Source organism: Myotis lucifugus, unplaced genomic scaffold (genome assembly GCF_000147115.1).
Source record: "Myotis lucifugus unplaced genomic scaffold, Myoluc2.0 scaffold_3, whole genome shotgun sequence".
NCBI classification, from domain to species: Eukaryota; Metazoa; Chordata; class Mammalia; order Chiroptera; family Vespertilionidae; genus Myotis; species Myotis lucifugus.
The window spans coordinates 8,583,887-8,595,819 of NW_005871051.1; the positions used below are offsets into that span (position 1 = coordinate 8,583,887).

The following is an 11,933-nucleotide window of genomic DNA, read 5'->3' on the forward strand; positions in this document are numbered from 1 at the left end:
AGATTTAATGCTTCCTGACAATGCTTTAAATACTTTGCTGTTCGGACTTCAATGAATTCACAATAATTATATCAGTTAAACCAGCTTGGTTTTTCCAAAGCTGTCTCAAGCTTAGAGTGCGTTTGAACTCCTTATCATGGCCTTCATCCTTTGATATCAGGTTTAAGGGAGAAAGGGCCAATCCTCAGATGGATCACCACTTAACCATTTAACCCATTTACCTATTAGTTGTTTGTGTTTTAATCTATCAACTCAGTGGTCTATAATTTCCCAGACTCCTCCTTTCCAGGAAGTTTAATTGCACAGAATGTAGGAGCCATATGCTATTCCCAGTGGAGAGTTTCAAGGAAGACCCGGTGATTTTTAATTCCCAGAAGATCAAGCAATAAAGACTTCAGTAGATTATCATTAAGAACTGACTTAGCATTTAGTGTCTAACTAAACATTTTACAGGAGCTTTTATTTTGTCATTTCTATGAAGGAGGCTAAAAATTATCTTTGTTTCACAAGTGGATAGAGGCGAAATATCACTATATCATTGTTGTTTGTGTGTGTGGGGGGGGGGGGGAGGGGAGAATACCAGTTTCTTTAGGTAGAAATTAGTTCTATGCATCCCTCATCACTCCCTCAAGAAATCTAACAATTTCATCACAGTTTTGGCTTCCATCATTGCGCTCACTCCAGTACAATGAGATCTTCTCGATACAAGGAGTGAACAAACAAAAGAGTACTTATCTTCCTTCAGAAGAATAGCCAAAGAGCACAAACCTCGTTCACTTAAAGCTATAAAGCAAGTGGATGAAGCAGAAGGCCTCCCCTCTATGTGAGGGATGGTATGTAGACCCTATTTCTTCAGATGACCACTGAACCCCCATAGCAGAATCTGACCACTGAATCCACAGCAGAATCCAACCACTGAACCCCCATAGCAGAATCCGACCACTGAATCCTACAGCAGAATCCAACCACTGAATCCACAGTAGAATCCGACCACTGAACCCCCATAGCAGAATCCTACCACTGAATCCCCACAGCAGAATCCGATCACTGAGTCCCCACAGCAGAATCTGACCACTGAACCCCCACAGCAGAATCCGACCACTGAACCCCCATAGCAGAATCCGACCACTGAATCCCCACAGCAGAATCCGACCACTGAACCCCCACAGCAGAATCTGACCACTGAGTCCCCAGAGCAGAATCCGACCACTGAATCCCCACAGCAGAATCCGACCACTGAATCCCCACAGCAGAATCCGACCACTGAACCCCCACAGCAGAATCCGACCACTGAATCCACAGCAGAATCTGACCACTGAATCCACAGCAGAATCTGACCTCTGAACCCCCACAGCAGAATCTGACCACTGAATCCACAGCAGAATCCGACCACTGAATCCCCACAGCAGAATCCGATCACTGAATCCCCACAGCAGAATCCGACCACTGATCCCCCACAGCAGAATCCGACCACTGAACCCCCACAGCAGAATCCGACCACTGAACCCCCACAGCAGAATTTGGGAACAAAGAGTTCCCAAATATGATCACAAGGCAGTAATCGTATTTGGGAACTTTTGTTTTCCCATGATTTCCCATGTAAAAAGAAATTAGACGTCATAGAGTAGGTACTTATTAATAAAAAAAAAGAAATTATCAAAGAGATGAACCTAAGTGGTTATAAAATCAGAGCTGGCCTTCAAAATACACACATTGCAGGGTCAAAATAGAAGAGAGATGATAACAAGACAAGGTTTGCTTTGAACTTCTCAGTCAACATTTATCGTATTTTATCTTAATTTTCTAATAACTATTTGTTATTTCATATTTGATTATCTCATAAATCCAAACTTTCATAATTTGATGTTCTGCTTTTTAATGTTGTCTTACCCTGTTTGCATGCTGTTCCAAGATAAATATTAGCAACTAAAATTTCTATTTTCATTCTAAGTAGGAAAATTTTTGATATTAATAGGCTAACTTACAAAAGGTTACCTCTTAAGGCAACACATTTGGACTGTTTGTAGGATTAATGCCAAGTTGGCATTTTCCCCTTTAAGTTGTGTATATGTCAGGTAGCTCAAGCTATACCACTAATGTGAGCATTTGCCCTAACCAAAAATTTACACTCTACATGTCATCAGCTAGCCTTCAAATCAGATAGCCCCTCCTCCAGAGGTGGTTCCTAGCAAGATGAAGGTGATTTTAGCTATCTTAATGTTCCAACAGCACCAGAGTATTCTTAGTCAGCATAATGCATGTTAAAAAGGGGTTTCCACTGGTAAAAAAACTAATGACTTATCAGTTAGTATTTAGGAACATTAGAAGTGGGTATGAAAATAGTGATAATAAATGCATATGGATTGTATAAAATTTTCTAGAGATTCCCACCCTGCTTGCATAAACAGAATAATTTAGAAAACCCTATGGCCTGTATCATTAGGAATATTGTTTTCTAGATTGCTCAATGTCTGGCCATTTACTTGGCCCCCCAATGGCCTGATATGTACTGTAAGGTTTACTGAATCCTGCCTCTAGAAGATAGCCATATCCGCCTCAAGTGAACATTGCACACACTGGTATAGTTAGAACACGTAACGACTAAAAGCTAGAATTTAATCAGACTTATTAGACTAGGTTATATGAGCTGTTTTGTGTCTGCTTCCTAATAAATGTTTAATGTGCATCTTTATATGTGGCCAAATTTCATCAGAGATTTACGTTCAATATAAACTGGTGAAAAGGTGGTTATTCTTCATCCATCTCTAATTACTGGTGGTTACCATTACCCACAAAATAATCATTGTAAGATTATGCATTACTCAGCATTGATCTCTCTTTAGTCCAATCCCAGATATTTTTAATGTCACCCAGGGATTGTAGGCAATTAGAGGACAATACACTTGTAGATCTCCAAACTACAGACCCGGAGAAATGCAGTAGGGTTCAATACATGCACATGGCTCTCCAGGGTTAGCAGTCCCCTCAGACTCTATGGTTGAGTTTGACTATTGCCTGTTCTTTGTTCCCAAGTTCCTGAGGCAATTAGGATTTGTCTAGCAACCTCCAGGGGACTCCTGATCAATACTTTCTGCAGTAACTTTCTTCCATGGGGCCATGGTTAAAACCTTTGGTAGTTGCCCATAAGAAAAAACACAGATATGGACATCCTGGGGCCATGTCATAAGTAGAAGTGATGATGATAATTATGATGATGATGAAAACAATTTCCACATGGCAAAAACCTGTGTCACCATAGATTGTGTTTGGTTGTATATAAAATATAGCTCAAGGAATGTTGGCTTAAACTACAAGTTTTTCTCTCTTTCAAAATACATCTAGAGTTGGGCAATCTGAAGCTGGTTCAGGGCTTCAGTGGTGCTTTCTGGGACCCAAAGTCTATTTTCCTACTGCCATTATATTAGTTTGTGGTTCTTGTACTACGCTTTAAAAAATGGCTATAATACCTCTAGGCATATAATGGAAAAGGAAATATAGCAAAGGGCTTTCAAAATATAAGGTTTTATTCAGGAAAGAAAGCTCTATCCAGGGAATTTCACTTACATTACATTGGCCAGAACTTAGTTGTTCCCTAGCTGCAAGGGAGTTGGGGAAGAGAGCAATATTAGAAGGGCATATCACCATCCTAAACAAAATGAAATCCTGATAGTAAGGGAGAAGGGGAATGAATATTGTCAGACAACAAGTAGTGTTCACCACTACAACTATATACCAATCACTTTATACCTGGCATCTCTAGCATTGCATTAAAGTAACCATTTTTCAATATGACACTAAGGATCAGAGTCTTTTAGTAACTTGACGAAGAAAATGGCAGATCCATGATTTGAATCCAGGTCAACTTGAATAACAAAAATAACAACAATGCTAATAAGGCAGCTACTCAGTATTCCATCTTAGAAGGATTCAATTGAGGAAGAGTGTAAGAATGAAAACTGAGGAGCCAAGAAACCGCCTCTTTCTCTATATTGGTATATATTCTTGATGAAGTCACAAGGAAATATCTATCATGAAATATTACAATTGTCTATAGCCTACCCAATGACCATTTTCTAATCTTTTCTAACAGCACTCCCATTTTACTAAAAAAGGCTTCCTTGTATCTATGGGGTGGCTTTTGACAGATGATTGGCCAATGGCATATAAGTAACCACAGTCTTTTGGTGAGGGTTTCCTAAAAGTTATTGTTTATTGTTGAAAAGAGACAAGCTCACGCTCACTTTGGCGGCACATGTACTAAAATTGGAATCACTCAGAGAAGATTAGCACGACACTTGCACACAGACAGCACACATATGTGTGAAGCATTTTGTATTTTGTGGTTCCCAGAGGTCATCTGACACTTCACTGGTTAATACCAAGGAAACCACTTGAGTCAAAGTACAACATGTGGCCTCCAATATTGAAATTGTGATTTTTCCCTACAGAGAGGGAGCCCAAATGGTTCGTTCATTTGCCTTTTCTTTCCGTCTGGAATGCAGTTGTGATGTTCAGTGGGCTGCAGCCATTTTATGAGCATGAAAATTATAGCCTCATACTAAGGGTGGCACAACAGCGAAAAGATAGGCAACTGCTTACCTCCTGAGTCTCTGAACCTCCATACCAACATAATTTTGCCTATCTCTGGACTTGTGATGTTTTACAGATAATACATCCTATTTAGTGAAGCCAGTGTGGTTGTTTTGTTGTTATTGTTGTTGTTACATGAAGCTTAAAATAACACCTACTGATAATAATGGCCATGCCAGTCTTCCCTTTCATCAGCTTGATTCTGTTAACTGCCAAAGTTATCTCCATATCATTATCATTGGCCCAGTTTCCCCTCTATGGGTGAGTAGGTCTGATGTTAATTAATCTGGAAGGGGTGGGTTTATGGCTCTGGTACCTTGCACTAAAGAAGACCTTGCGGCAATAAGATGACATTGTATGAAGAACATAGGCTTTGGCAAATCTTTCACGACAAATTTAACTCACCTACTCTAAGCCTCAACTTCCTTATCTCTAAAATGAATAATATAATATCTACCTAAATATTTACTGAGAGGTATGTGAAATGCCTAACTGAAGTGGCAGTGATCCATATGTATATGTTTTACTTTATTATAAATTCCTCTCTCTCACGAACACAAATGGAACAAGTTATCTCACCCTCACCCTCCATCTTCATGTTATAATTTCCTTTGGAAAAACCTCTCCCCCTGCAGTTTGTCCATGGTTTTCATTTTCTCTGGATTTTGTGTGATTAAAATATTGGAGGGGAAGGAAGTGGGGAGAAGAAAAAGGTCCATAGAGTGTGACCCTGGGCATGGATGGCTTTGCCCTCAGGCAGGAGAGCAGGCAAACATCTCCCCTTCCTCAGAACTTCCGCTCTTCCCCAGGTGAGAGAGGGAATCAAGTTTGTGACCATATCTTTAGGCTCACATCACAAAGTGTATCTGCATTTTTAGTTAGGGTTTCCTTGAGAACTAAGTCTTCTGAGATATGCTTTGGAAATGAAGTCATCATCACCTATGGTGCATGTTTATAATACACACAAACATATAGCACATACATATTTTTATATAACATTAGACTCTGTTGCCATGGAAACTATTACAGGCTAACAAATTAAGCATCGTGACACCACTGTAATAAGAAAAAAGAAATTCAAATGAAACACCAAGCATTTGTTTAAGCACAAATAGCTTTAGTAATTAAATAGACAGAAACAACGCAGAAAACCACAAATTAATATTTAGAAGCCCTTTTCCAGTAGAAAAAAATCAGCTTTGATGTTGTTTTCCATTTTTCATTGTGTTGCATTATACATCTTTATAAATTAACTTTGGCACTAGGTTAGCAAGAATAGATCTGTTCCATCAGAGGCCTCACACACCTAAAAGCTCAACTCTCCCTCTAACCAGTTCCATCTTCCATAGTCAGTGAGAAAGAATTTATGGCTCTTTTTATTCATCAAAAGGGGACTTTTTAAAAAGAAAGCTCAGATGTGAAGTTGGTCTTACATCCCTCGTTTCATCCAGACAACATGTAGAACTACCCCTGGGGTTTTGAATATATTAACATCTTTTCACAATTAACCCTAATGGGACAAGTGTAGCATTTTTTTTCCCAAGCAGATATATTCAAAGCCGAAAAATACATATGTTTAAATAGATCTCATTATATCAGCTACACCAATCTCTCCTCTTTACACACAGAGGATTGTACCTCTCTTCACTGTCATGCAACATTAACATAGAAAGGCATACACAAGAATGACATGGATTTGACAAAAAATTAATGATTTGTACATCACTTTAATGCCTCAAATCTGCAATTCATGTATGCTAATTAGTTCATAATGGGCTGTTGAAGAACAGAACTGTCATCCTGCTGCTTCACAGGTTTCTGGAAGCTCCGATTCAGCACAGGCTTGCCGCTTGGCTGCTGGGTTCTGGGCTGTAACACGGCAGATCTATGATAGCATTTTCCCCCCTGCACGATTGTTTCCTGGATGTGGTGCTTTAATCTATCAGAGTTATGATGGCATATCTCAAATAAGTGGTTCCTGGGTGCCGCAATACATACCGGGAGCAATCGCATGGTATCACTACATCTAAATGATTGATCTCTGGGTTTTAGGCTGCCAGCCTACACCTCAGAGGGCAGCTGTCAGCTTTCTAAATGTATGAAGTTGTATTATGCAGCGCATTTGGAAAATGTATGTACAATTTTTTCTAATTTACAGATAAAAAGGGCTGTAAAACTTGGAGAGAGAAAACAAAGAGAGCTAAAAAGATCAGATATCTTTTCTTACTGGGAAATCAGGTATAGCTCCCCAATGCAAGAAAACCAGCTCCCAGTACCTTTTTTGTGAGTGTGTGTGTTTTGGGGTGGGAGGGTTGGGGGGGGGTGTGCATGTGTGCTGTCTGGGCAGAAACAAAGACTGTTACACAACACGAGAGAGTAAGGTTGGACTGCTTCACAAACCAAATGAAAGCATCAGGGCTGGCTGGAAGCTGTGAGATTTGAAAACATGTTGCTCTGTTTCTGCTGGAGAGAAACTGATTTTCCCTGATCTCATGGTAGAAGCTTGGCCTATTGTGATTCTCATGTCACATCGGCTGATCTGCAAACCCAGAGAGAAGACTACACAAAAGAAAGACGCAGCCAATTTGTTTTTAGGTTTGAACTATCAGTCAGGATCCTAATTGCTGAAATTTTGTCTTAAAGACTCCAAAATGAAGATGTATTTAATTAAAATTTCTTTTTTTCCACTGAAAAATATGAACTAGAGACTATAATGGGAGAACTGGGCCAGACCAGGGAAATAAAATATTTCATATGTAGTTGAGCTATTAAGGGGTTTTTAGATTATTAGAAATAGACACTTTATACTATGGAAAATAATGGTATATTAAAAGGGAGTTTAAAAGTGAAAAAAAATCTTATCAAATTAATAAGAATTTTTTTGTTTGTTAGAGCTTTATTTATTAGAGCTTTAAGGCCTTTATGCAGGTATAGAGGGGAAAATGTACTAATAGGAACGGTGAAAACACTGTAGTAACAAACTTTCATATGCCAAAAAAACACCCCACAAAAGTTTCTACAACATCTCATAAACATTTCAATGAAATGACATTAAATAAAACAAAGTTGAGGACCTCCTGTATTTCAAATATGTGTATCCTACAGTATGTCTTTGGATCTCAACAAAACTCTTAAAAAACACACCATTATGGCTTTGGCTGGGTGGCTTGGTTGGAGTGTTGTCCTGCACACCAAAATGTTGCAGGTTCAATTCCTGATGATGGCACATACCACGTAGGTCTCAGGTTCAATCCTCAGCCAGGGCAAGTATGGGAGGCAACAGATCAATGTTCATTTCTCACATTGATGTTCTCTCTCTCCTCTCTCTATCATTCTCTCTCTCAAATCAATAAAAACATATACCCTGGTGAGGATTAAAAAAAAAAACCACCATTATGAAAATATTGTTGGACTTAGTGTAAACTTATAAAACCACTTTGGAAAATTATTTGACAGTTTCTTTAAAAAGTTGAACATGTAGGATCCTATGACACAACAAGAATTAAAAGCATACATCTATATAACATATGAGTATTCATAGCAGATTTATTAAAATAGATCAGAACTGGAAAAAATCCTCCCCTGCTTTGGGGACCCCAATTACATGTATATTTGGTATTTGAAGCTCTCTCCCAGTTCACTGACATTCTCTCCTTTTAATTTCCAACTTAAAAATAATTCCCTCTGGGTTTCATTTTGGATAGCTCCTATTGCTTTGTCTTCAAGTTCACTAATCTGTTTTCTCCAATATTTAATCTGTTGTATTTTTCATCTCAGATATTGTAGTTTTCATCTTTAGAATGTCAATTCGAGTCATTTTATATCTTCTATTTTTCTAGCCTCCAGGTGCAATCTTTTCTCTAGCCTCTTTAACTTACTGAATCTATAATAATAAAAACGTAATATGCTGAAGAGACCAGACAACCTTCCGGATGAAACTGCAGTGGGTGGGGGCCGAGCCCCTTGCCTGAATTTCATGCATCGGGCCTCTAGTACTGTTATAATAACTCTTTTAATGCCTTGACTACTAAGTCTATAATCAGTATAATTCTTATATTAGTTTCACTTAATTGATTTTTATCCTCATTATGGGTTATACTTTCCTGCTTCCATTGTTAATTAGACGTGTTAATTCTGTTCATTTCTGAGTGGATGTCAGACATTGAGAATTTTACTTTTTTGGATACTGGATATTTTTGTATTCTTGTAGATATTCTGGGCTTTGTTTTGGTATACAGTTCAGTTATTTACAGTTTGATACTTTCAGAACTTACTTTTGAGCTTTTATTCTAAGTGTACCTTTGTCTTAATATTGAAGCTAAACCTTCTGAGAACTGCACCCAAACATTACAAGATTTTCCAGTCTGCCTGATGAGAACGGAGACTCTTTCTGGCTTTGTGAGAGTTCCAGTTACTGTCTCTCCTATCTTTTCAAAGAGTTATTTCCCTAGACCTGGACAGAGTCCTCACAAACCTTCACTGATGAGTACTCAGCTGAAGACTCTAGCAGGACTCTCTACCGATCTCTGTTCTCTCCTCTGATTTCTATCCTGCAAAACCCAGCCTCACAGACTTCCATTTCTCTCCAACATCAGGAGAGAGGTGCTCTGCCTGGGTTTCCACATTCTGTGTCATGGCCAGAAACTCTCTCCTGGTAGGGCTCTCTGTGTTTGTTTCCCATCTCTTAGGACTCACTCTCTTTCATTGTTTACTGTTCAAATATTAATAACAATTGTGCCATATATTGTGTCCAGTTTTTTAGTTGTTTCAAAAAGAACAGTAATTTAGATTCTTGTCACTTAGACATGGCTGGAAGCAAAAAAAAAAAAATCCCATTTAAGTTCATTTTTGAATGGATGTAAGACATTGAGAATTTTGCCCCACTACTTAGTGTTATTTTTGATGAGGAGTTTTAAATTTTCAATAAGTCCACTTTATCAACCTTTTCTCTTTCATTGTGCTTAGGATTGTGAAAAATACAATAATAAGTAATATACAGCATCTGCTTTTCTAAGAAGCTCTTAATCTTGTAAAGGAGTAGAAAGTTACAAATAATATTTTGGAGTAAAGGAAGGCTCACCTGCTCATTTGAAATGAGTAGAGAATGAATAGTTAAGAATAGAAATGGCCAACAGTTTGTGGGTTGAAAGTGGAAAAGGCTATTGTGTTAAGCAGAAAAATAGCCTCCAGGGATGTCCAAGTCTTAACCATTAATATTGTAACTGTTCTTCCTTACAGAAAAGAGGGAATTTTGAAGACGTGATTAAGTTAAGAATCCTGTGATGTGAGCCCAGTGTAATCCTAGGAGGGAGGCAGGAGAGTCAGAAAAGGAGATGTGACGATGGAAGCAGGTGTCGGAGCTCTGAGATCACTGGAAGGGGCTGCGAGTCAAGGATTGAAGGCAACTTCTAGAAGCTGGAAAAGATGAGAAAACAGATTTTTCCCTAGAGTCTTGCCAGGGAACATAACTCTACCAAAACTTTAATTTTAGTCTCCTGAAACCCATTTTGGCGTCTGAACTTCAGAACTAATGTGATGACAAATGAGTGTTGTTTTAAACCAAGTTTATGGTAATGTGTCACAAGGCCGACAGGAAAGTAATATGGATATTGAATAGAAAGGCTGCTCTTTGCTCCAATCCCAACAGTGAGGTTGCTAGGGGTAAACTTTCCAATGGAGGCCTCCTTTTCCAGGATCATCATTTCCCCGCTGATGTATGAAGAGCTAAGTTCCCAGTGCCTGATTCTTTCCGTCAAACTCTTTTGCTGGAATAAGTATTTGGACTCAAAGTGAAGGGCACTTCTTAGGCAGGTGCTCTTAGCAACACTGCCTTCTTGTGAATCAGGAGTTCCCCACCCTCCACCCCCCAATCCTAAGGGGACTCACATTTCACAAGGGCAGAAGGCAGGCAATAGTTATATTAGACCTGAAATTAAAATTTTTATAACATTTCTGCACTCTAAGTGGAACAATCTCCTCCCCTTTATACAATTTGACTTTCTGCTTATGATCAGAAACACAGGCTTGAATATCCAACGTAGAGGATAGGTTATATATGACTCTCCTGACTATATTTTCTTCAGCTTGATTTCCCTTTTCTTGAAGTTCTCATATTTATCCAGTGAAGTTATTGTCATGATGCCTGGATACCTTGCTGTTCACCTGAGGTTAAGTCAAAATGCTTATTTATTAATGAAAACTCTTTAATAGCCAGCATACATTATTTGTGTGAAGACTCCAAGCAAACTCAAGTCTTTTGCCCAGATTTAGAGAGTGAGCAGCCGAGGAGATAAAATGCAGAGAGCTAAGCAGTCTCATTCCTGTCCCTGGTGGGAACAGAGCCACAGGACACATGGTTGTCACTTGGGTTATAAAAGTTCTCTCTGCATGTGGGGATGTGCACAGACAAGCAATGACTGAGCATCATGCACACGCATTGTGTTGGATGAGAACCTTGCTCCTGGCTAAATAGCAATAGCAGGACGCATTGTTGAAGCTAATCCCAACTCACTTGGCCTCTCCATGAGAAATGAACAATGCTTCCAGCCTCATAAATGCAGGCACTATGCTGAAAGTCCAGCAAAGCTAGATGGAGGCAGTGGCCTGAACAATCAGATCGCTCACTGTTTTTTTTGTGTGTTTCCTTCCCCTGGGTTCAGGGAAGGGGCTTTATAAGGTCCTTGTGAAGCAAGTCAAGACAAGATTTCAAAACAAATCAGGTAAAATAAAATGTTCAGGAGCAGGATTAAATTCACAGTGTCCTAAATCTGCTTGGTTAATTCTTTTATTTACCAGCTGGGTAATGGTTTTACATTCAGATTGCGTATCCACAAAGGATCAAAATACTAGAAAATGTTTTTAAAAATTAGGTGGCCAACTTTTCCTTTCTTGACCACATGATATGAAGAAATTGGTTGGACTGACCTAATTTCCTCTATTTTTATTTTAGTTGATTAAAATAAAGTTTTCATTTTTAATTTTTAAAACAATGTTTATGGTGGTAAAATATACATATCATACCATTGAACATGCTCATCATTTTTTAAGTACCGAATTCAGTGGCAGTAAATACATTCACACTGTTGGACAACCATCACCACCATCTCTCCAGAACTCTTCATCTTGCAAAAGAGGACTCTACATCTATTAAACAATAACTTCCCATTCTCCATCCCCTCAGCTCCTCGCAACCAGCATCACTAGAAAGTTTCCATTGTAAAATGGGTTCAATGTGAGGTTGTAGTGTGTCTGGCTTTACACACACACACAAACCCTTCTTTCATATTTTTCCCCCAATTTTATGACCTGGAAGATTCACAGTATGGCATAAGCTAAAGCAATAC

The 11,933-nt window shown here is 38.8% G+C and overlaps 1 non-coding gene across 1 annotated transcript; it reads left to right on the plus strand.

Moving 5' to 3' along the window:
* Positions 1 to 4,235: 4,235 nt before the first annotated feature.
* On the plus strand, positions 4,236 to 4,340 carry LOC111828118. The gene has a single exon (XR_002831907.1). It is a non-coding gene; the product is annotated as a U6 spliceosomal RNA (small nuclear RNA).
* Positions 4,341 to 11,933: the final 7,593 nt, after the last annotated feature.